Below are 23,759 nucleotides of genomic sequence, written 5' to 3'. Positions count from 1 at the left end.
AGAGAAGTTACACTGGGAAGTGAATGTAAATTGTTAGCATTACTGTCTATCTACCCAGGTTACTTATACCTTCGGAATCTAATACTTAATGTGCAACAAGAAAATTGGATTTACACACATATATTGTATCTAGGTAATACTGTTACACATGTAAAATGTATGGAATTACCTGTCATCTAGGGGAGGGAGTAGAGGGAGAGAGGGGAAAATTTGGAAAAATGAATACAAGGGATAATGTTATAAAAAATTACTTATGACCCCCAACCAAAAATTAAACTTGAAATACAAAAATTGAATAAAATTGAAAGTAAAAAAACTATTGAATTAATAAATAAAACCAAGAGTTGGTTTTATGAAAAAGCCAATAAAATAGATAAACCTTTGGTAAATTTGATCAAAAAAAAGAAAGAGGAAAATCAAATTGATAGTCTTACAAATGAAAAGGGAGATCTTTCCACCAATGAAGAGGAAATTAGAGAAATAATAAGGAGTTACTTTGCCCAACTTTATGCCAATAAATTTGATAACTTAAGTGAAATGGATGACTTCCTCCAAAAATATAGGCTCCCTAGATTAACAGAGGAGGAGATAAATTGCTTAAATAGTCCCATTTCAGAAAAAGAAATAGAACAAGCTATTAATCAACTCCCCAGGAAAAAATCCCCAGGGCCAGATGGATTCACATGTGAATTCTACCAAACATTTAAAGAACAATTAGCCCCAATGTTATATAAATTATTTGAAAAAATAGGGGATGAAGGAGTCCTACCAAACTCCTTTTATGACACAGACATGGTACTGATACCTAAACCTGGTAGATCGAAAACTGAGAAAGAAAATTATAGACCAATCTCCTTAATGAATATTGATGCTAAAATCTTAAATAAGATATTAGCAAAAAGACTTCAGAAAATCATCTCCAAGATAATACACTATGATCAAGTAAGATTTATTCCAGGAATGCAGGGCTGGTTTAATATTAGGAAAACTATTAATATAATTGACCATATTAATAATCAAATTAATAAGAACCATATGATCATTTCAATAGATGCAGAAAAAGCATTTGACAAAATCCAACATCCATTCCTACTAAAAACTCTTTTGAGAGTATAGGAATAAATGGACTATTCCTTAGAATAATCAGGAGCATATATTTAAGACCTTCAGTAAGCATAATATGCAATAGAAATAAACTGCAACCTTTCCCAGTAAGATCAGGAGTGAAACAAGGTTGCCCACTATCACCATTACTATTCAATATAGTACTAGAAACGCTAGCCTCGGCAATAAGAGCCGAGAAAGAGATTCAAGGAATTAGAGTAGGAAATGAGGAAATTAAACTATCACTTTTTGCAGATGACATGATGGTATACTTAGAGAACCCCAAAGACTCTGCTAAAAAGCTACTAGAAATAATTCAAAATTTCAGCAAAGTGGCAGGATACAAAATAAATCCACATAAATCCTCAGCATTTTTATATATCACCAACAAAATGCAACAGCAAGAGATACAAAGAGAAATTCCATTCCAAACAAATGTTGAGAGTATAAAATATTTGGGAATCCATCTACCAAAGAAAAGTCAGGAATTATATGAGAAAAATTACAAAACACTTGCCACAAAAATAAAATCAGATTTAAATAATTGGAAAGACATTCAGTGCTCTTGGATAGGCCGAGCAAATATAATAAAGATGACAATACTCCCCAAACTAATCTATTTATTTAGTGCTATACCAATCAGACTCCCAAGAAACTATTTCAATGTCCTAGAAAACATAACAACAAAATTCATATGGAAGAATAAAAGGTCGAGAATTGCAAGGGAACTAATGAAAAAAAACTCAGAGGAAGGTGGTCTAAGTGTACCTGATATAAAGCTATATTATATAGCAGCAGTCACCAAAACCATTTGGTATTGGCTAAGAAATAGACCGGTAGATCAGTGGAACAGATTAGATACAAAGGACAAAAAAGGGTACATCTATAGCAATCTAATCTTTGACAAACCCAAAGATTCCAACATTAGGGATAAAAATTCATTATTCGGAAAAAACTGTTGGGAAAACTGGAAATTAGTATGGCAGAAATTAGATATGGATCCACACTTAACACCATATACCAAGATAAGATCAAAATGGATCCATGATTTAGGCATAAAGAGGGAGATAATAAATAGATTAGAGGAACAGAGGATAATCTACCTCTCAGACTTGTGGAGGAGGAAGGAATTTATGACCAGAGGAGAACTAGAGATCATTATTGATCACAAAATAGAAGATTTTGATTACATCAAACTAAAAAGTTTCTGTACAAATAATACTAATGCAAACAAGATTAGAAGGGAAGTAACAAATTGGGAAAATATTTTTAAAAACAAAGGTTCTGACAAAGGTCTCATTTCCAAAATATATAGAGAACTGACCATAATTTATAAGAAACCGAACCATTCTCCAATTGATAAATGGTCAAAGGATATGAACAGACAATTCTCAGAGGAAGAAATTGAAACTATATCCACTCACATGAAAGAGTGTTCCAAATCACTACTGATCAGAGAAATGCAAATTAAGACCACTCTGAGATACCACTACACACCTGTCAGATTGGCTAAGATGACAGGAACAAATAATGATAAATGTTGGAGGGGATGTGGGGAAATTGGGACACTGATACATTGCTGGTGGAGTTGCGAAAGAATCCAGCCATTCTGGAGAGCAATCTGGAATTATGCCCAAAAAGTTATCAAACTGTGCATACCCTTTGACCCAGCAGCGCTACTACTGGGATTATATCCCAAAGAAATACTAAAGAGCGGAAAGAGTCATATATGTGACAAAATGTTTGTGGCAGCTCTTTTTGTTGTAGCTAGAAACTGGAAGATGAATGGATGTCCATCAGTTGGAGAATGGTTGGGTAAATTGTGGTATATGAAGGTTATGGAATATTATTGCTCTGTAAGAAATGACCAGCAGGAGGAATACAGAGAGGCCTGGAGAGACTTACATCAACTGTTGCTGAGTGAAATGAGCAGAACCAGAAGATCACTGTACACTTCAACAACAATACTGTATGAGGATGTATTCTGATGGAAGTGGAAATCTTCAACATAAAAAAGATCCAACTCACTTCCAGTTGATCAATGATGGACAGAGGTAGCTACACCCAGAGAAGAAACACTGGGAAGTGAATGTAAATTGTTAGCACTAATATCTGTCTGCCCAGGTTGCATGTACCTTCGGATTCTAATGTTTATTGTGTAACAAGAAAATGATATTCACACACATGTATTGTACCTAGACTATATTGTAACACATGTAAAATGTATGGGATTGCTTGTCATCGGGGGGAGGGAATAGAGGGAGGGGGGGTAATTTGGAAAAATGAATACAAGGGATAATATTATAAAAAAATTACTTATGCATATATACTGTCAAAATTTTTTATAATTATAAAATTAAAAACAAGAAAGAAAAAAAAGAAATATCTACTGATTTAATTTGGCTGAAACACAGAGGGTATGAAAGGGAATATTATGAAATAAAACTGGAATATTGAAAAAAAAAAAAAAAAAGGAACTGCCTTTGCTATCACCTGTAAAGGTCTGGTTGTCTCTTAAGTTATCCTTCCAGACTCCCATTTTAACTCAATCTCCCAGCCTGACTCTCTCTCTGCAGACTGCGGTCCCAACTGTGTTCCAGACTCGACTCTCCTTCCAGACCACTGTCTAAACTCAATCTCCCAGTCAGACCACTCTACAGGCTCAATTCTGCCTCTTTTATCCTCCCAGAGAATGGGCCTGTGAGAACTCCCACAGCCAATGAACTTGCTCCTTTTAAAGTTGTAAACTCCTCTAAATATATAAACTCCTCTTCAGAAGTCCAAAGGTGTAAACTCCCCTTAAAGGCCCGAACCAAAGGTGTGAATTCTGAGCTAGAGAATTGCCCAGACAACCTGAGTTATCACCTTGTAATCCTAACAATCACCTGTTATCCAAGTACTGCTCCTATGCCCAAAACTAACCCCTAGACTTCTCACAGATATTAGCAAATTGATGTTAAATAATCAATGACAAAATGTTCCTATGTCTAGTGTTCAGTTCAGAATTGGTCTTTTTTAAAATTAAAGAATAATAAATACAAACCTTCAGAGAATCACAGTATCCTTCAATTTCATAAGGATCATGATGACCATCACACCCCAACCATATTTTTAAAAAGTTATCCTTCAAGATTTCTTATGTGGTCATACAGTTTTTCTTTCTCAGCTGGGTAGACATGCAACTTAACTAATCTTAATTTTGTTTCTATAAAGAAATATAACTTTTTAAAAATGATATTCAAATAATTCTTCTACTGCTACCCACTTCAGGGTTTCATCATGACAAGGAAATACTCTTGAAAACTATGGATGACACAACTATACTGAAGGACTTATGATGAAAAATCCTATTCATACCCAGAGAAGGAACCAATCAGGTCTGAATACAGATGAAAGCATTCTTTATTTCTCTCTATCTCTCTTTTTATTTTTAAATTAATTTTAATGCCAAGAATCTCATCCTGAAAAAGATGGCAACCAGATGATTATTCTCAACTGTATTAGTTCATCAAAATATTAAACAAAAGAGAGATTTGAATATGTAAAAGTGGAAGGAATGATTATGTTGATGAAATCACAGTTATTTTAAAATACTGAAGCACTGGAGAATTTCATAGCTAAAGGTCAACCTGAAATTGCCTTTTGGAATCTCTGCATTTAGAAAATGTCCTTCCTCTTACATATAAATATGCATTTACTATAATGAATTCACTTGATACTTTTCTGGTAAAATATCATTTTACTTAATATACCAACATGTATTTCACCACATAATACTTTGGATGGATGGGACCCATATGGATTTGCACATACATAATCTCAACCTATGAAACTGAAGTTGTCACATTCCAGATATTTTTGTGGTTTATGAAGTTCCTGGATGGCTTCCATTTTTTGCTCTCTTACAACTTTCCCATGAGTATTAGACTTTAGAAGCAAAAAAAAAATCTTCTTTATTACTATTAACCTGTGAAATAATTCTTACCGGCTTCCTTAAAACTGCTTTTCAGTTTAGCATTCTTAAGGACCAAGGACATACAATATATATTCTTCTAAGCCTGTGATACTCAAGAGATAATTGTTTCAAACTAAAACTCTCATTTACCTAAGCAAAAAATTTCAAATAAGCCAGAATGAAGCAAATAATGTCATAATAAAGCAAAGGATATTTATTTAAAATAGAGTTTAAGGAAAATTAATGAGCAATCATTCCCACTACTTTCTCCTCAAAGTTTCCACCACCCACTTCAAAAAGCTAACATTTTCCAGGAACCATTGATCTAAGTTCTTATTTGATCCCTGAAGTATTCTCCTACCAATTTAAAAGCAAGAGCTAGCTTTCGTTGTTTGTTGTTTTACTTTCTCCTCCTTTCATTGTATCCAAAATGTTTAGCATAATGTCTGGCACATAGTAGGCCCTTAATAAAAGTATTTTACTCAATTTGATCCTCAACACACAGATTTTTTTTTTTTTAATCTCTAGTCACTAATTACAATATGGTAGGTCAGCATGCATAACAATAACCTTTGTTGTACTGTGCTTCTTTCCACATTGGAGCATTCATAGTTAGGTGTAGGAATAAAAAGATGTAACACTTTTATGATGATTCCTACTCACCTCTCTACCTAGAATTGTTGTTACTGGTGTACTCTAGAGCAGAAGTTTTTAGAAAGAGGTTCTTTGATATAAACATATTTTATGTGTTTAGTAAAAACTATAAAATTCTAAGAATTATACCTTTATAAATTTGAAGAAAATGATAAATTTATGTTATATGTGATTTTTTTTCATAAACCCCTAAAACCTATCTAAGGAACTCTTCCTTAGGAGTCTATAAATTCCAGGGCAAAAATCCATATTGTAGATCTAGCTGAGAGGAAAATATCCCTTTTGTCTGTCTTCTGCTACTGTTTTGCCACATGATTTTTATCCACACTTTATGTTAAAAGAAATTTCTCTCCTTTCAAATTTGATATGTTTAACAATATTCTGTGTAGTCTTTTGGAATTATATTTCTCAAAAACCTACTTTATGCATGTGTGTGTGTGTGTATGTGTATGTGTGAGTATGAGTGTGAATGTGTGTGTGTGTGTGTGTGTGTGTGTGTGTCTTGGTATTGGGGGGAGTAAGAAATGAACTAAGTCAAAGCATTTGATTTTAGTTAAATCCCAGAAAATCCTTCATTCTTAGAGAAGAAAATATGAAGTTGATGACTCACTAAGAAAGTACAGAGAACTATAAACAAGATGAGATGTGTGGACAAGGGAGGAAATAGTCTGGAAATGAAAAAAGGATTAATTTTTAATCACAAAAAGTATAGTAACAAAGCAATATGTTTCATTGTGCTTTTATCCTAAAACATTCATTTCATTTCCACAACCTCAATGCTTAGCTCCCTCTTCTTTCAGTTTTCCTTTACCCTTGCCCAAATAAGTGAAATGTGCTCTACAGATGATGAATTTTATGTCATTTTAAAGTTATCCTTCCCAGTAGATCTAAACTACATTTGCCAACTTGTCTTTGGTAGTGGAGTCCTAGTGGAAAGTACAAGGCCTCCTTATAGAAGATATTATTATGTTTTGACAGTGCTTCACAGTGATATAATACTATAACCCATTATCAAGTTGTCTAAACAGTGTTCTGTATTTTAAGTTTTAACATTTCTCTATTGCTGTCTCAGGAAAAGAAAAAAATCTATAGCTATATCTATCTGTCTATCTATCTGTCTTATTATTTTTATTGAAAAAGCATTCTTTTGCCTTGTGAAATGAGTAAGTTTTCTCTTCTTGGACTTCCATAATGTGATTTCAAAAGTTAACTCTTTCCATATTCTACCATTATGGTAGATTCAATATTTCAGTTATATAGATACTTTCCCCATGGGGCTTGAAAATAATTACTCAATGACTTTTTCACTTATGTGATTTGCTATCTACACATGGGAAAATTCTACAGATCTTGCTCTTATTTAATTAGTTGTGACCTAAGCACCTGTGTAAAACAGATAATACATTTATTATTTCTTATTACCTCAATATGGTGTGATCAGGCAGCCTCATTTTCCATTTGTAATTGGCCTCAATATTTTCTTTTATTTCACTTCTTGTGCATATTGCAATGATGCCTCACTAAGCTTTTCAATATCTTCCACCGAAATTAGTTCAGCTTGTTCAACATGCAAATATAGTTTTCAAAGGTTTAGTTCTACTTTAATCACGAAAGCTAAAAAGAACTGCATTTTCCCTTTCATCTGGCAGCAAATTAATTATAAAATCTGTATGTTAATATTAATATTGTCTTACTTCTAGATCAATAGTTTTTATTACATTTGAATCACACATTTTCATTTGGTGAAAAATCTTATTTGTGCATTCCAGAAAACTTGTACTGATAGATTTAGGTAAAAGACTTAAATGAATTGTTTTATCTTTTAATCAGATGACCTCTTTTAGTTTTGTGGTGTGCTTACTTGTACTGAGATTATCAAATTCCAAAAGACTAAAGTGAAGGAAAAGTGTCTGACCATATCTATTATTACTAATAACTTTCACCAAATTGTTGAATAATTAAGAAAGACAAGGAGAAATTTTTGCCTGCAATCTATTCATCTTGGTTTAGAAAGAATTAATACTCTTATTTCAACCCTTTATTTGATGCATGACAGAATGCATATAACAACAGTAAAATCAGATTTGGACTCCGATGATCTGTGTTCAAATTTTGTTTTTAAATTTTAGTACTTGATCTCACTTCTCGTATCTCTAAGTAGCATTTTAGACTTCCATTCACAAGTGGTCATGTAGCCTAATTTTAAGGTACTTTATGGCTCAGAGTTTAATCAAAATCATATATTTCATAAATCTAAATCAATTTTTGACTAAAGCAATGAACACAGATCTTTTTAAAATGTATTATGTATCTTTAAACATTTTTCTTTTTAAATTTTGAGTTTCATTTTCTCCTTCCCCACCCCTCACACACCCACTGAGAAGGCAATAAAGATATATATATATATATATATATATATACAGAGAGAGAGAGAGAGAGAGAGAGAGAGAGAGAGAGAGAGAGAGAGAGAGAGAGAGAGATGCTTTAATTTGCACCCAGTGTTCATCAATACTCTCTCTGGAGGTGGATGGCAGGTTGTTTTTGTTTTTGTTGGTTTTATTTTGCTTTTTTTTAAAATCATAAATCCTTTTAATTGTCTTGGATCATTGTATTGATCAGAGTTGACAAATATTTGACAACTGATATTTTATTTTTACTGTGCACAATGATCTTCCAGTTCTTCTCACTTCACTTTGTATCACTATAGATCTTTGCCCTCCTAAAATCACTTACTTCATCATTTCCCACATCAGAGTATTCCATTCCTATGCCACAACTTATTCAGCCATTTCCCAATTGATATACATCTTTTCAATTTTATATTCTTCATCACCAGAAATAGCTGCTCTAAGTATTTTTATACTTATAGATATTTTTCTTTTTCTTTTTCATCTTTGAGATGTAGATATAGTAGTATTAGTAGTATTTCTACATCAGAGAATATGCAGTTTTACAGCCCTTTAGATATCATTCCAAATTATTTTCTAGAATTATACCAATTAAGAAATCCACTAATTACTGCACCTATTTTTCTTCATTCCCTCCAGTATTTGTCATTTCTGCAGCTGTTTTAATTTTTATTTCTTTAATCAATAGTCATAAAGAACAACTTTCATATATTATATTTAATTTTTATTTCTTATTTTGAAAACTGCTTGTTAATTGTCTTTGTCTCTTTATAAATTGGGGAATGGCTCTTAATTTTATAAATATGATCTGGTTCTATACTGAGTATATGTATGAGTATAGATAGGTATGCATATACATATTTACACATATATATGTATGAGTGTGATGTTTAAAATAGAGAATGATTGCAAAATATTTTAAAATACTTCATTTTCTATGGTACCTTTTGGCAAAATTTAGTTTTCCTAAAAAACACTTTTAATTAGACTTTTTTTTTTTTTTACTTTGTCTAGAGGTTCAGGCTTTTATTTTAACTCTGTGGGAGTATTTCTATTTTCAGTATGTCTCTTGGAAAAAACAACAATAACAACAAGAAGAACAAAACATATTGTTGAATTTTTATTTCTAATAAATTCTGCTATCTGCTTTCTTTTTATGATTGAGATCATCCCATTCAAATTCACAGTATATTTTCATTCCTCACATTATTATCTATCTGTCTGTATATAGATCTCTCTTTTTCCCTCTCTCTCTCGTCCCCTCTTTTTGTATGTCTCTTTGTCTCTGTATTTCTGTCTTTCTCTGTCTCTGTATCTTTGTCTCTCTCATAGACCCCTATCTCTCTTTTTGTCTCTGTCTCTTTCTCTGCCTCTATCTGTCTGTATGTTTATCTATTTCACTCTTTTTCTTTTCTCTCTTTCTGTTTCTCTCTGTGTCTCTGCCTCTTTTTTTCTCTCTCTCTTTCTCTCTCTCTCTCTGTCTCTGTTTCTCTGTCTCTGTTTCTCTCTCTCTCTCTCTCTCTCTCTCTCTCTCTCTCTCTCTCTCTCTCTCACCTGGGAGCTCTGGAATTTGGTTATAATGATACTGGGAGTTTTTCATTCAGGTATCTTTTCAAGAGATGATTGGTAACTTATTTCAATTTTTATTTTACCCTCTGGATTTAAATGCTGGGAGCAGTTTTCCTTGATAATTTCTTGGAGTATTATATCTATTCTCTTTTTTTTTTGATGATGACTTTAGAAAATCCAATAATTCTTAAAATATCTTTTTTTCAGTCTATTTTTTCAGATGTTTTTCTGACAGTCATTTTCTTCTATTGTTTTCATTCTTCATTTTATTTTATTATTTCTTGATGTTTCATGGATTCAGCTTCTACTTGCCTAATTCTATTGTTAAATAATAATCTTCTTAAGTATATTTTGTTCAACTTTTTCCTTTTGGTCAATTCTGCTTTTTAATTTTTTTTTCTTTTTTATTAAAGATTTTTTTTAACATAGGTAATTTTCAACATTAACTTTGCAAAACCTTGTATTGTATTGTTTTCCTTTTCTTTTCTCCAGACCTTTTCCTAGACAGCAAATAATCCAATATATGTTAAATATGTATAATTCTTTAATTTTGTTTTCTTCATTGATTATTATCTGCTTTTTAAGGAATTCTGAATGTTTGTATTTCTTTTACCATTAGACCAATTCTGTTTTTTAAGTTGTTTCCTTCTGTATTTTTGTGCTTTAAAAAAACAAAACAAACAAACAAAAAAAAACTAGGTTGTTAATTCTCTTTTCATAATTTTTTAATGTAAGTCAAATTTTTCTCCTCTGCCACTTTTATCTCTTTCTTTAATTATTAGTATGTAATTATTATTATTATGTAAATCTTATTATGTTTCAATCCAATTTAGCAGTTTTCTTAGACATTTTTTAAGTTGGTTTCACATTATTGCCTTCTTTTAGTTTATTTGTTTTCAATTCCATTGTAGTAATAATAGCTTTTTATGATTGAATTCTTTTTTATTGTGTGCTCATTTTTCTAATCTATTTTTTTTTAAATTAGAAATAGAGTTCAGTTCACTTTGAGGTGGAGAGGCATTATTTCAAACTTTAGGCTTTTTCATGAAGCTGTTTTTAGAGCAAGTTTTTAGGGTCTGCAAGTTTTTTTTATTTTTTATTTTAAATGTTCTCAAATAATTTAATTTCCACATTCATTTTCACTCCTTTTTCATCAAATTATTTCTCTTCCTGCATTCTGGTTTCCTGGCAAAAGTGCCTGTTATCTATTTTCCTGTATACTATTCTCAATTTCCTCTGTATCTTTGTACTAATGGTTTCTTTGTCTAGAATGAATCTTCACTTATATTTTATTGAAATATTGTTTTCTTTCATTAGAAAATTCTTTTGATCTTTCCAGTCTAACCTTGCACCCCAAAAGTTATTAATACTATCATCCTTTTTAAAATTCCTTCATACAGATTTGTTCTCAACTTGTTTGTGTGCTTTTTTTATTTCACTGGATAAGCATTATTAATTTTTTTTTATGTCATGGACCCTTTGGACTGCCTAATGAATCCTATGGAACATTTTACATAACATATTTTTAAATATTAAAGCATATATTAAATATAAAATACATGATTACAAGGGAAACTGATTATATTGAAATAGTTACTAAAATAATAATTTAAAAAGTTTGTGATTTCAGTTTATGAAATCCTGCCATTGTAGAATGTAATTTAATTATGGACAGGGAATACCTTTTATTTTTAAGCCCCATTGTCTAGCACATTGTTTCACCTCTTGTTTCATTTTAAAATTTAATTAAATACATGATTCTACAATCAGATATCAGACTGCAGTCCAGATTCTACTAGGAATGTGAGTTCCTCAAATCCCCTGTACATTCATTTTATTCTATTAGTAATTTTTAGTCTTGATACTATCATTAAATGAAGGTTTAGAAATGTTATGTCATCAACTAAGATTATGGATCTAGTATTATTTTTTAATACATGTTACTTTAAGAATCATGTTGAATGCGAAAAATCAGAGCAAAAGAAAAAAAATTGGAGAGAAAAAAAAAACAGAAAAAAGGAAGTGAATATAGCATTTGTTGATTTACATTTAGTCTCCTTAGTTCTTTTTCTGGATACAGAAGATATATTCTGTTCAAAGTTTATTGGAATTGCTTTGGATGACTGATCATCACACATTCTTGCTATTACCATATACAAAATATTTCAGGTTCTTGTTTCCCTCAGCATCAGTTCATAGAAATCTTTCAGGTCTTTCTAAAATGAACTTGTTCATTTTTCATAGAACAATAACGTTCCATTCTCTTCATATAGTACAACTTATTCAGCCATTCCCCAACTGATGTATATCTACCGATTTTCCAATTCCTTGATACCACATAAAGAACTGCTACAAATATTTTTGCACAAGATTTCCTTGGAATACAGACTCAGTAATGGTACTGCTGAGTCAAAGCTATGGATAGTTTTATAATCCTCTAGGCATAGTACCAAATTGTTATTTTGGAAATGAGGCCTTTATCAGAACCTTTAACAAACTGGGAAAATATTTTTACAGTTAAAGGTTCTGATAAAGGCCTCATTTCCAAAATAAATAGAGAACAGATTCTAATTTATAAGAAATCAAGCCATTCTCCAATTGATAAATGGTGAAAGGATATGAACAGATAATTTTTAGATGATGAAATTGAAACTATTTCCACTCATATGAAAGACTATTCCAAATAACTATTGATCATAGAAATGCAAATTAAGACAAATCTGAGATACCACTACACACCTGTCAGATTGGTTAAGATGACAGGAAAAATAATGATAAATGTTGAAGGGGCTGTGGGAAACTGGGACACTGACACATTGTTGGTGGAATTGTGAAAGAATCCAACCATTCTGGAGAGCAATCTGGAATTATGCCCAAAAAGTTATCAAACTTTGATCCAGCAGTGCTACTACTGTACTTATATCCCAAGTTAATACTAAAGAAGGGAAAGGGACCTCTATGTGCCAAAATGTTTGTGGCAACCCTTTTTGTAGTGGCTAGAAATTGGAAAATGAATGGATGCCCATCAGTTAGAGAATGGTTGGGTAAATTATGATATATGAATGTTATGGAATATTATTGTTCTGTAAGAAATGACCAGCAGGATGAATACAGAGAGGCTTGGAGAGACTTTCATGAACTGATGCTCAGTGAAATGAGCAGAAATAGGAGATCATTATACACTTCAACAACGATACTGTATGAGGATGTATTCTGATAGAAGCTGATGTCTTCAACAAAGAGAAGATCTAATTCAGTTCCAATTGATCAATGATGGACAGAATCAGCTACATCCAGAGAAGGAACACTGGGAAATGAGTGTAAATTGTTTGCATTTTTGTCTTTCTTCCCAGGTTATTTTTACCTTCTGAATCCAATTCTTCCTGTGTAACAAGAAATTTGATTCTGCACACATATATTGTATCTAGGATATACTATAACACATTTAACATGTATGGGACTGCCTGCCATCTAGGGGAGGGGTGGAGGGAAGGAGGGGAAAATTTGGAATTGAAGTGAGTGCAAGGGATAATGTTGTAAAAAATTACCCATATATATGTACTGTCAAAAAATCACAATTATAAAATTAATAAAAAGTAAAAATAAATAAATTATTCCCTTCTCCAAAGATCTGATAGGTAATTATTTCCTAATTTCTTCATGGTATCATCTCTTATGCCCAAATAGAGTACCCATTTTGATGGTATTTTGGTATGGGGTGTGAAATATAGGTCTATGCTAAGTTTCTGGCATGTTATTTTTCAATTTTCCCAGCAATTTTTGTCAAATATGAGTTCTTATTATAGAAGCTGGAGTTTGAGATTTTAGCAAATAGTAGATTACTATAGATCCTGATTATTGTGTTCTATGTATCTTAATTATTCCACTAATCCACCACTGTATATCTTACCCAATACTAAATGGTTTTGACTACTGCTTTATAATATAGTTTCAGGTTTGGTATTGTTAATACACCATCGTTAGTTTTTTTTCATTAATTTCTTTGATATTCTTGACGTTTTGTACTTCCAAATGAATTTTTTATTGTTTTCTCTAGCTCTATAAAACAATTATTATATTTTTTTTTAATAATTTGATGGATGTAGCATGAACAAGTAGACAAAATTAAGTAAATTGTAATTTTTATTATATTCTCTGGGCTTACCTATAAGCAATTGATAAATTTCCAATTGTTTAGATGTGACTTCATTTGTGTGAAAACTGTTTTGTAATTGTATTCATATAGTTCTTGTGTTTGTTTTTGGCAGGTAGACCCCTCCCCCAAATTTTATTGTGTCTACAGTAATTTCATATGAAATTTCTCTGTCTCTTACTGATGGTCTTTATCGATAATATATACATATAATATATATGTATATGTATATGTGTATATATGTATATACATATATATATATATACACATACATATATATATCATATATATTTGTATATATAAATGCTGATAATCTCTGTGGATTTATTTTATATTCTGCAACTTTGCTAAATCTATGAATTATTTTTAGTAGATTTTTGAATTATTTTCTAGGATTCTCGAAGCATATCATTATAGCATATGCAAAGTGATATTTTTCTTTCCTCGTTGCCTATCCTAATATCTTTAATTTAATTTAATTTTCTTTTTGCAAAAGCCAACATTTTTAGTACAATGCTGAATAATAGTGATGATGATTGGTCTCATTGATCTTACTGGGCATGTATTTAGCTTCTCTACTTTACTAATAATGCTGACTGTTGGCCAGTTATCAGTAAATAAATACTGCTTACAATTCTGAGGAAAACTCTTCTTATTCCTAGTTTTTTTTAATAGGAATGGATGCTGTATTTTGTCAAAAGGTTTTTCTGCATCTTGGGATATGATAATATGATTTCTGTTAGTTTTGTTATTGATATGGTTAATTATTATAATAGTTTCTGGATATTGAGCCAGTTCTGAATTGCTGGTATAAATCTAATTTGATCACAGGGTTTTTCTTGCTGAAAAATTGCTGTAATCTCTCTGCTATAATTTTATTAAATTTTTTTACATCAATATTCATTAAGTAGTTTGGTCTATAGTTTTCATTCTTTGTTGTGACTCTTCTTGGTTTAGGTATAAGTATCATATTTATGTAATAGAAGAAATTTGGCAGTGCTCCTTCCTTCCCTATTATTCCAAATAGTTTACATAGCATTGGAATTAATTGTTCTTTAAATGTTTGGTAGAATTCACTTGTGAATTCATCTGGCCCTGAATATTTTTTCTTAGGGAGCTCATTAATGTATTGTTAAACTTATTTTTCTAAAATTGAACTATTTAGGGCAGAGTCAAGATAGTGGAGAAGATACACGCGATTTTGTGAGCTCCCTTTTTCCCTAAATACCAATTAGTTAAATCAGCCTCAAAAAAAATGCTGGACTGATAGAAACCACAAGGACTGGAAGCACGACTTACCAGCTGAAGAGAATCTGGAGTTTCAACAGAAAAGGTCAGTTCCCAGGGGAGGAAAAAAAAAAAAAAAAAAGAGGCCAGCACAGATGGTTGGGTGCTAGCACACTGTGCCAATTGGGCTGGAGAGGGCTCTGGGATCAGAGAAGCCACTGAGATAGAAGAATCTGGCACAGGTTGGTAGCTCTTCTCTGCTTATAAAACAGCAGTTCAGAAGAGAAATCAAGCCACTTTAAAATATAAAGCCAGATACTAGAACCACCCCAATCTGGAAGTGACTCAAAAGATCTCTGCACTGTGGGTGTGGCCGACTTAGGCTGTCTGGGGCTTCACCTGGGAGTAGTTAAGAGATTGAAAAGCTTGGACATGGCCCAAAGCAACAAATAGTGCTTTGCTCAGCTGGAAGCTGTGGAACTAAGCCACGAAAGTCCCAGGGAAGCGGAACCGTTGAAATAGGGACCACAGTTTCTGGGCAGACCCTTCCAGGTTGAGCGCAGGGTCTTTTCATGTCAGCTGTTGACATCCACGCCCCATAGGACACATTGGTTGGGCTTTGTGTAACCTTTTCTGTTCAGTCTTAAACCTCAGGGAAGTCACTAGGACACACAGTGCCCTCAAAGCACTGCCATGCTAATCACCTCTGAGGCACTTCCAGGGAGGGAGAGGGGAACTCTCTTCCAGAGTTCTCTCTTAGCTCAGGCCAAGGAACCGCTGCATTCATCCAATCTGGGAGGAAGCTCATAAAGAAATAAATAAATAATTTCCTACCCCAAGGACAGACGCCAAAAGATTTTTTAAATATGAGTAAAAAGCCAAGAAAAACAATCAATTCTTTCTACACAGAGAAAGAGAAGGTTTCCAACCCCGAGGAAGTTAATAGTAGAGAGTCAGCAGATAACAGCCTAAAGGGGAACGATTCCTGCCCCCCATCACACAATTCTCTCCTAGAAGAGAATATTAAAAAATTAAGAGAGGTTGAAGAAAAATGGGGAAAGGAAAGAGAAGCTATGATAGAGAATAACAATGTTCTGAAATTGGAGTTGGAAAAAATAAAGAATTCACAGGAGATTCAGGGAAACAAAATTTGTGAATTAGAAAAGGTTAAAAAATCAAAGGAAAGTAAGGTTTCTGAATTGGAAAAGATAAAAAAAAATCTCAAGAAAATAGGATTTCTGAATTGGAAAAAGAAAATAATTCTCAAAAAAAATTAGGGAAATGGAAAAAATTCAATAGAGCAAATTAATTCATTTAAAAGTTCGATTGAGCATATACAAAAAGAATTAAAAACTGTGAATGAAGAAAATAACTCCTTAAAAATCAGGACGGAACAAAGAGAAATGAATGATTCATTGAGAACCCAAGAATAAGTCAAACAAAACAAACAAACAAACAAACAAACAAAAAAACAAAACTGGAGAATAACGTCAAATACTTACTTGGAAAATCTATAGACCTATAAAATAGATATAGGAGATGTGAGGATCATTGTACTTCCTGAAAACAATGACCAAAAAAAGAGGCTAGATTCTATTTTACAGGAAATCATCAAAGAGAACTGTCCAGAAATAATAGAAACAGAAGGGAAAATAGGTGTTGAAAGAATTCATTGAACACCTTCTAAAAAAGACCCTAAAAAAGAACACCATGGAATATTGTGGCTAAGATGCAGAATTACCACACAAAGGAGAAAATCCTGCAAGCAGCTAGAAAAAAAAAACAATTTAAATACCAAGGTGCCACAATAAGAGTCACTCAAGATCTGGCTGCCTCCACATTAAAAGATTGAAGGGCCTGGAACCTGATATTCCAAAAGGCAAAACATCAAGGATTGCAACCAAGAATGAACTACCCAGATAAGTTTAGCATCTTTTTCCATGGAAGAAGATGGTCATTCAATGAAATAGAGGAATTCCATATGTTTCTAAGAAAAAAACCAGACTTAAACAAAAAATTTGATCTACATCCACAAGACTGAAGAGAAACAGAGAAAGGTACACAGAACCCTTGAGAACTGCATCTCTGTTGTGGATATATAGAAAGTCCACATAGCTAATTTGATTTTACTTATATAAAAAGGGGTTGTAGTAAAGGGAAGGGGGTAGTATCAGAAAAAGGGGAAGGAGTGATAAAAAGAGGGAAACTATGTCCCAGGAAGAGGCATAGAAAATATACCATATCTGAGGGAATTTAGAGAGGGGGAGAAACATTGTGTGAATCTTACTCTCATCAGAAGAGGCTCAAAGAGTAAATAATTGACATAATTGTTTTCAGAGAATTCTCTCTCACCTCATTAAAAGGGGGGAGAGGAAAAGGGAAAAGGAAAAGGGGAATAAGGGAAGGGACTTGGAAGGAGGGGGGAAGGATGCTAAAAAAAGGGAGGGCTGTATGTCACAAGGGGGGTCTATAAACTAAATATTGGGGAAGGGGTTCAGGGGGGTCAAGGGAAAAGCATAATCTGGGGATAATATGATGGTAGGAAATACAGAATTAGTAATTTTAACTGTAAATGTGAATGGGATGAACGCTCCCATCAAATGGAGATGGATAGTAGACTGGATCAAAAGTCAGAACCCTACAATGTATTGTTTACAGGAAACACACTTAAGGCAGGTAGATACATACAGAGTAAAGTTAAAAGGTTGGAGCAGAATCTATTGTGCTTCAGGTAAAGCCAAAAAAGCAGGGGTAGCCATCTTTATCTCAGATCAAGCAAAAGCAGAAGTTGATCTAATTAAAAGAGATAAGGAAGGAAACTATATCCTGCTGAAAGGTAGCAGAAATAATGAAGACATATCAATGCTAAACATATATGCACCAAGTGGTATAGCATCTAACTTTCTAAAGGAAAAGTTAGGAGAATTGCAAGAAGAAATACACAGTAAAACTATAATAGTGGGAGATCTCAACCTTGCACTCTCAGATTTAGACAAATCAAACCACAAAACAAATAAGAAAGAATTTTAAAAAGTAAATAGAACATTAGAAAAACTAGGTATGATAGACCTTTGTAAAAAACTGAATGGTAATAGAAAGGAATATACTTTCTTCTCAGCAGTTCATGGAACCTATACAAAAATAGACCATATATTAAGACATAAAGATCACAAAATTAAATGCAGGAAGGCAGAAATAATTAATGCCTTCTTCTCAGATCACAATGCAATAAAAACTACATTCAGTAAGAAGTTAGGGGTAAATAGACCAAAAAGTAAATGGAAACTGAATAATCTCATCTTAAAGAATGACTGGGTGAAACAGCAAATTATAGAAACAATTAATAATTTCACCCAAGATAATGACAATGATGAGACATCATACCAAAATCTGTGGGATGCAGCTAAAGCGGTAATAAGGGGAAATTTTATATCTTTAGAGGCTTATTTGAACAAAATGGAGAAAGAAAAGATTAACGAATTGGGCCTGCAACTCAAAAAGCTAGAAAAAGACCAAATAAAAAAAAACCCACCAAAATTAAACTTGACATACAAAAATTAAAAGGAGAAATCAATAATATTGAAAGTAAAAAAAACTATTGAATTCATAAATAAAACCAAGAATTGGTTTTATGAAAAACCCAATAAAATAGATAAAACTTTGGTAAATCTGATCAGAAAAAGGAAAGAGGAAAATCAAATTGTTAGTCTTACAAATGAAAAGGGGGATCTTTCCACCAATGAAGAGGAAATTAGAGAAATAATAAGGAGTTACTTTGCCCAACTTTATGCCAATAAATGTGATAACTTAAGTGAAATGGATGACTTCCTCCAAAAATATAGGCTTCCTAGATTAACAAAGGAGGAGATAAATTGCTTAAATAGTCCCATTTCAGAAAAAGAAATAGAACAAGGTATTAATCAACTCCCCAGGAAAAAATCCCCAGGACCAGATGGATTTTCATGTGAATTTTATGAAACATTTAAAGAACAATCAGCCCCAATGCTATATAAACTATTTGAAAAAACTGGGGTTGAAGGAGTCCTACCAAACTCCTTTTATGACACAGACATGGTACTGATAGCTAAACCAGGTCGATTGAAAACTGACCAATTTCCTTAATGAATATTGATGCTAAAATCTTAAATAAGATATTAGCAAAAAGATTTCAGAAAATCATCCCCAGGATAATACACTATGATCAAGTAAGATTCATACCAGGAATGCAGGGCTGGTTTAATATTAGGAAAACTATTAGTATAATTGACCATATTAATAATCAAATTAATAAAAAACATATGATCATCTCAATAGATGCAGAAAAAGCATTTGACAAAATCCCACATCCATTCCTACTAAAAAAGCTTGAGAGTATAGGAATAAATGGACTATTCCTTAGAATAATCAGGAGCATATATTTAAGACTGTCAGTAAGCATAATATGCAATAGAAATAAACTGGAACCTTTACCAGTAAGATCAGGAGTGAAACAAGGTTGCCCACTATCACCATTACTATTCAATATAGTACTAGAAACGCTAGCCTTGGCACAAAGAGCCAAGAAAGAGATTCAAGGAATTAGAGTAGGAAATGAGGAAATCAAACTATCACTCTTTGCAGATGACATGATGGTATATTTAGAGAACCCCAAAGACTCTGCTAAAAAGCTATTAGAAATACTTCAGAATTTCAGCAAAGTGGCAGGATACAAAATAAATCCACATAAATGCTCAGCATTCTTATATATCACCAACAAAATGCAACAGCAAGAGATACAAAGAGAAATTCCATTCCAAACAAATGTTGAGAGTATAAAGTATTAGGGAATTCATGTACCAAAGAATAATCAGGAATTATATGAGAAACATTACGTAACACTTGCCACAAAAATAAAGTCAGATTTAAATAATTGGAAAGACATTCAGTGCTCTTGGATAGGCCGAGCGAATATAATAAAGATGACAATACTCCCCAAACTAATCTATTTATTTACTGCTATACCAATCAGACTCCCAAGAAACTATTTTAATGACCTAGAAAAAAACAACAAAATTCATATGGAAGAATAAAACGTCGAGAATTGCAAGGGAACTAATGAAAAAAAAAAGTCAGAGGAAGGTGGTCTAAGTGTACCTGATCTAAAACTATATTATATAGCAGCAGTCACCAAAACCATTTGGTATTGGCTAAGAAATAGACCGGTCGATCAGTGGAACAGATTAGATACAAAGGACAAAAAAGGGTACATCTATAGCAATCTAATCTTTGGCAAACCCAAAGATACCAACATTAGGGATAAAAATTCATTATCTAGAAAAAACTGTTGGGAAAACTGGAAATTAGTATGGCAGAAATTAGATATGGACCCACACTTAACACCATATACCAAGATAAGATCAAAATGGGTCCATGACTCAGGATATAAAGAATGAGATAATAAATAGATTAGAGGAACAGAGAATAGTCTACCTCTCAGATCTGTGGAGGAGGAAGGAATTTATGACCAGAGGAGAACTAAAGATCATTATTGATTAGAAAATAGAAGATTTTGATTACATCAAACTAAAAAGTTTCTGTACAAACAATACTAATGCAAACAAGATTAGAAGGGAAGTAACAAATTGGGAAAATATTTTTAAAGTTAAAGATTCTGATAAAGGTCTCATTTCCAAAATATATGGAGAACTGACCCTAATTTATAAGAAATCAAACCATTCTCCAATTGATAAATGGTCAAAGGATATGAACAGACAATTCTCAGATGAAGAAATTGAAACTATACCCACTCATATGAAAGAGTGTTCCAAATCACTACTGATCAGAGAAATGCAAATTAAGACAACTCTGAAAAACCACTCCATACCTGTCAGATTGGCTAAAATGACAGGAACAAATAATGATGAATGTTGGAGGGGATGTGGGAAAACTGGGACACTAATACATTGCTGGTGGAGTTGTAAAAGAATCCAGGCATTCTGGAGAGCAATTTGGAACTATGCCCAAAAAGTTATCAAACAGTGCATACCCTTTGATCCAGCATTGCTAATATTGGGCTTATATCCCAAAGAAATACTGAGAAGGGGAAAGGGACCTGTATGTTCCAAAATGTTTCAGGCAGCTCTTTTTGTAGTAGCTAGAAACTGGAAGATGAATGGATGTCCATCAATTGGAAAACGGTTGGGTAAATTATGGTATATGAATGTTATGGAATATTATTGCTCTCTAAGAAATGACCAACAGGAGGAATACGGAGAGATTCGGAGAGACTTACATGAACTGATGCTGAATGAAATCAGCAGAACCAGAAGATCACTATACACTTCAACAATAATACTGTATGAAGATATATTCTGATGGAAGTGGATATCTTCAACATAAAGAAGATCCAACTCACTTCCAGTTGATCAATGATGGACAGAAACAACTACACCCAGAGAAGGAACACTGGGAAGTGAATGTAAATTGTTAGCACTACTGTCTATCTATCCATGTTAGTTGTAATTGGAATCTAATACTTAATGTGCAGCAAGAAAATGATATTTACACACATATATTATATCTAGTTTATATTGTAACATATGTAAAATGTATGGGATTGCCTGTCATCAAGGGGAGGGAGTATAGCGAGGGAGGGGATAATTTGGAAAAATGAATACAAGGGATAATATTATAAAAAATTACTCATGCATATATACTGTGAAGAAAATGTAACTAAAAAAAGAGAATAAAAAAAGAAAAGAAGCATGAAAATAAATAAAATAAAATTGAACTATTTTAGGTAATTTATTTTCTCTTCTTTTAACTTGGTTAATTTATATTTTTGTAAATATTCATCCAATTCAGTTAGATTGTCACACTCATTGCCATACAGTTGGGCAAAACAGTTCCTAATTATTGCTTTAATTTTTTTTTTTTTTTGTCATTGGTGGTAGGTTCGACCTTTTTGTTTTTGATACTGGTGATTTTTTTTTCTTTCTTTCCTATTCCTTATTAAATTATCCAAAATTTTGTCTATTTTGTTTTCTTTTTCATGAAACCAACTCATTAATAGTGTTCCAAATCACTATTGAACAGAGAAATGCAAATTAAGACAACTCTGATATACCACTACACACCTGTCAGATTGGCTAAGATGACAGGAACAAATAATGATGAATGTTGGAGGGGATGTGGGAAAACTGAGTCACTAATACATTGCTGGTGGAGTTGTAAAAGAATCCAGCCATTCTGAAGAGCAATTTGGAACTATGCGCAAAAAAGTTATCAAACAGTGCATACCCTTTGATCCAGCAGTGCTACTGCTAGGCTTATATCCCAAGTTAATACTAAAGAAGGGAAAGGCACCTGTATGTCCCAAAATGTTGTGGCAGCTCTTTTTGTAGTGGTTAGAAACTGGAAAATGAATGGATGCCCATCAGTTGCAGAATGGTTGGGTAAATTATGGTATATGAATGTTATGGAATATTATTGTTCTGTAAGAAATGACCAGCAAGATAAATACAGAGAGGCTTGGAGAGACTTACATGAACTGATGCTGAGTGAAATGAGCAGAAATACGAGATCATTATACACTTCAACAACCATAGTATATGAGTATATATTCTGATGGAAGTGGATATCTTCAACATAGAAAAGAGCTAATCCAATTCAAATTGATCAATGATGGACAGAATCAGCTACACCCAGAGAAGAAACACTAGGAAATTAGTGTAAACTGTTAGCATTTTTTGTTTTTCTCCCCAGGTTATTTATACCTTGCAAATCCAATTCTTCCTTTGCAATAACAACAACAAAATTTGGTTCTGCACATATATATTGTACCTAAGATATACTATAAGATATTTAATATGTATGGGAATGCCTGCCATCTAAGGGAGGGGGTGGAGGGAAGGAGGGGAAAAATTCAGAACAGAAGGGAGTACAAGGGATAATGTTGTAAAAAATTACCTATGCATATGTACTATCAAAAATGTTATAATTATAAAATTAATAAAAAAGAAACCAATTCATACTTTTCTTTATTAGTTCAATAGTTTTCTTAGTTTTAATTTTATTAATCTCTCCTTTGAGTTTTAGAATTTCAAATTTGGTATTTAATTGGGGGATTTTAATTTATTATTTTTACTAACTTTCATATTTACACTTGGTTTCATTGATCTCCTCTTTCTCTATTTTACTCATGTAGCTATTTAGAGATATAAAATTTCCCCTAAGAAATAATTTGTCTTCATCCCATAGGTTTTCTTATATTGTCTTATTATTGTCATTCTCTTGGATGAAATTATGGATTGTTTCTATAATTTGTTTTTGACCCACTAAATTTTTTTTGCATTAGATTACTTAATTTACAATTTGTTTTTACTCTATCTTTTCCTGCCCCTTTATTGAATATAATATTTATTTTATTGTGGTCTGAAAAGGACACATTATTTTGGCTTTTCTCCATTTGATTCTATGGTTTTCCTGCTCTTATAACTTGTCAGTTTTGTGAAGGTGTCATGTATCGCTGAGAAAAAATGTATTCCTTTCTGTCCCTGTTCATGTTTCTCCAAAGCTCTATCATATCTAGGATTGCCAGGGTTCTGTTAACCTCCCTTATTTCTTTCTTATTTATTTTATTATATTTTTCTGATAATGAGAGGGGAAGGTTGAGATTCCCAGTGTATAATTTTGCTGTCTATTTCTTACT

General features: G+C 32.5%; 1 long non-coding RNA gene across 1 annotated transcript in view; it reads right to left on the bottom strand.

Annotated features, from left to right (window-relative positions):
• Nucleotides 1-23,759, bottom strand: part of LOC141553269 (uncharacterized) — a 231,048-nt gene that overhangs the window by 34,769 nt on the left and 172,520 nt on the right. The window lies entirely within an intron of this gene.

This window comes from Sminthopsis crassicaudata, chromosome 2 (genome assembly GCF_048593235.1).
Source record: "Sminthopsis crassicaudata isolate SCR6 chromosome 2, ASM4859323v1, whole genome shotgun sequence".
In the NCBI taxonomy this organism is placed as follows: domain Eukaryota; kingdom Metazoa; phylum Chordata; class Mammalia; order Dasyuromorphia; family Dasyuridae; genus Sminthopsis; species Sminthopsis crassicaudata.
The sequence above is the reverse complement of the archived record's forward strand: the minus strand, read 5'-3'. Positions and strand labels throughout refer to the sequence as shown.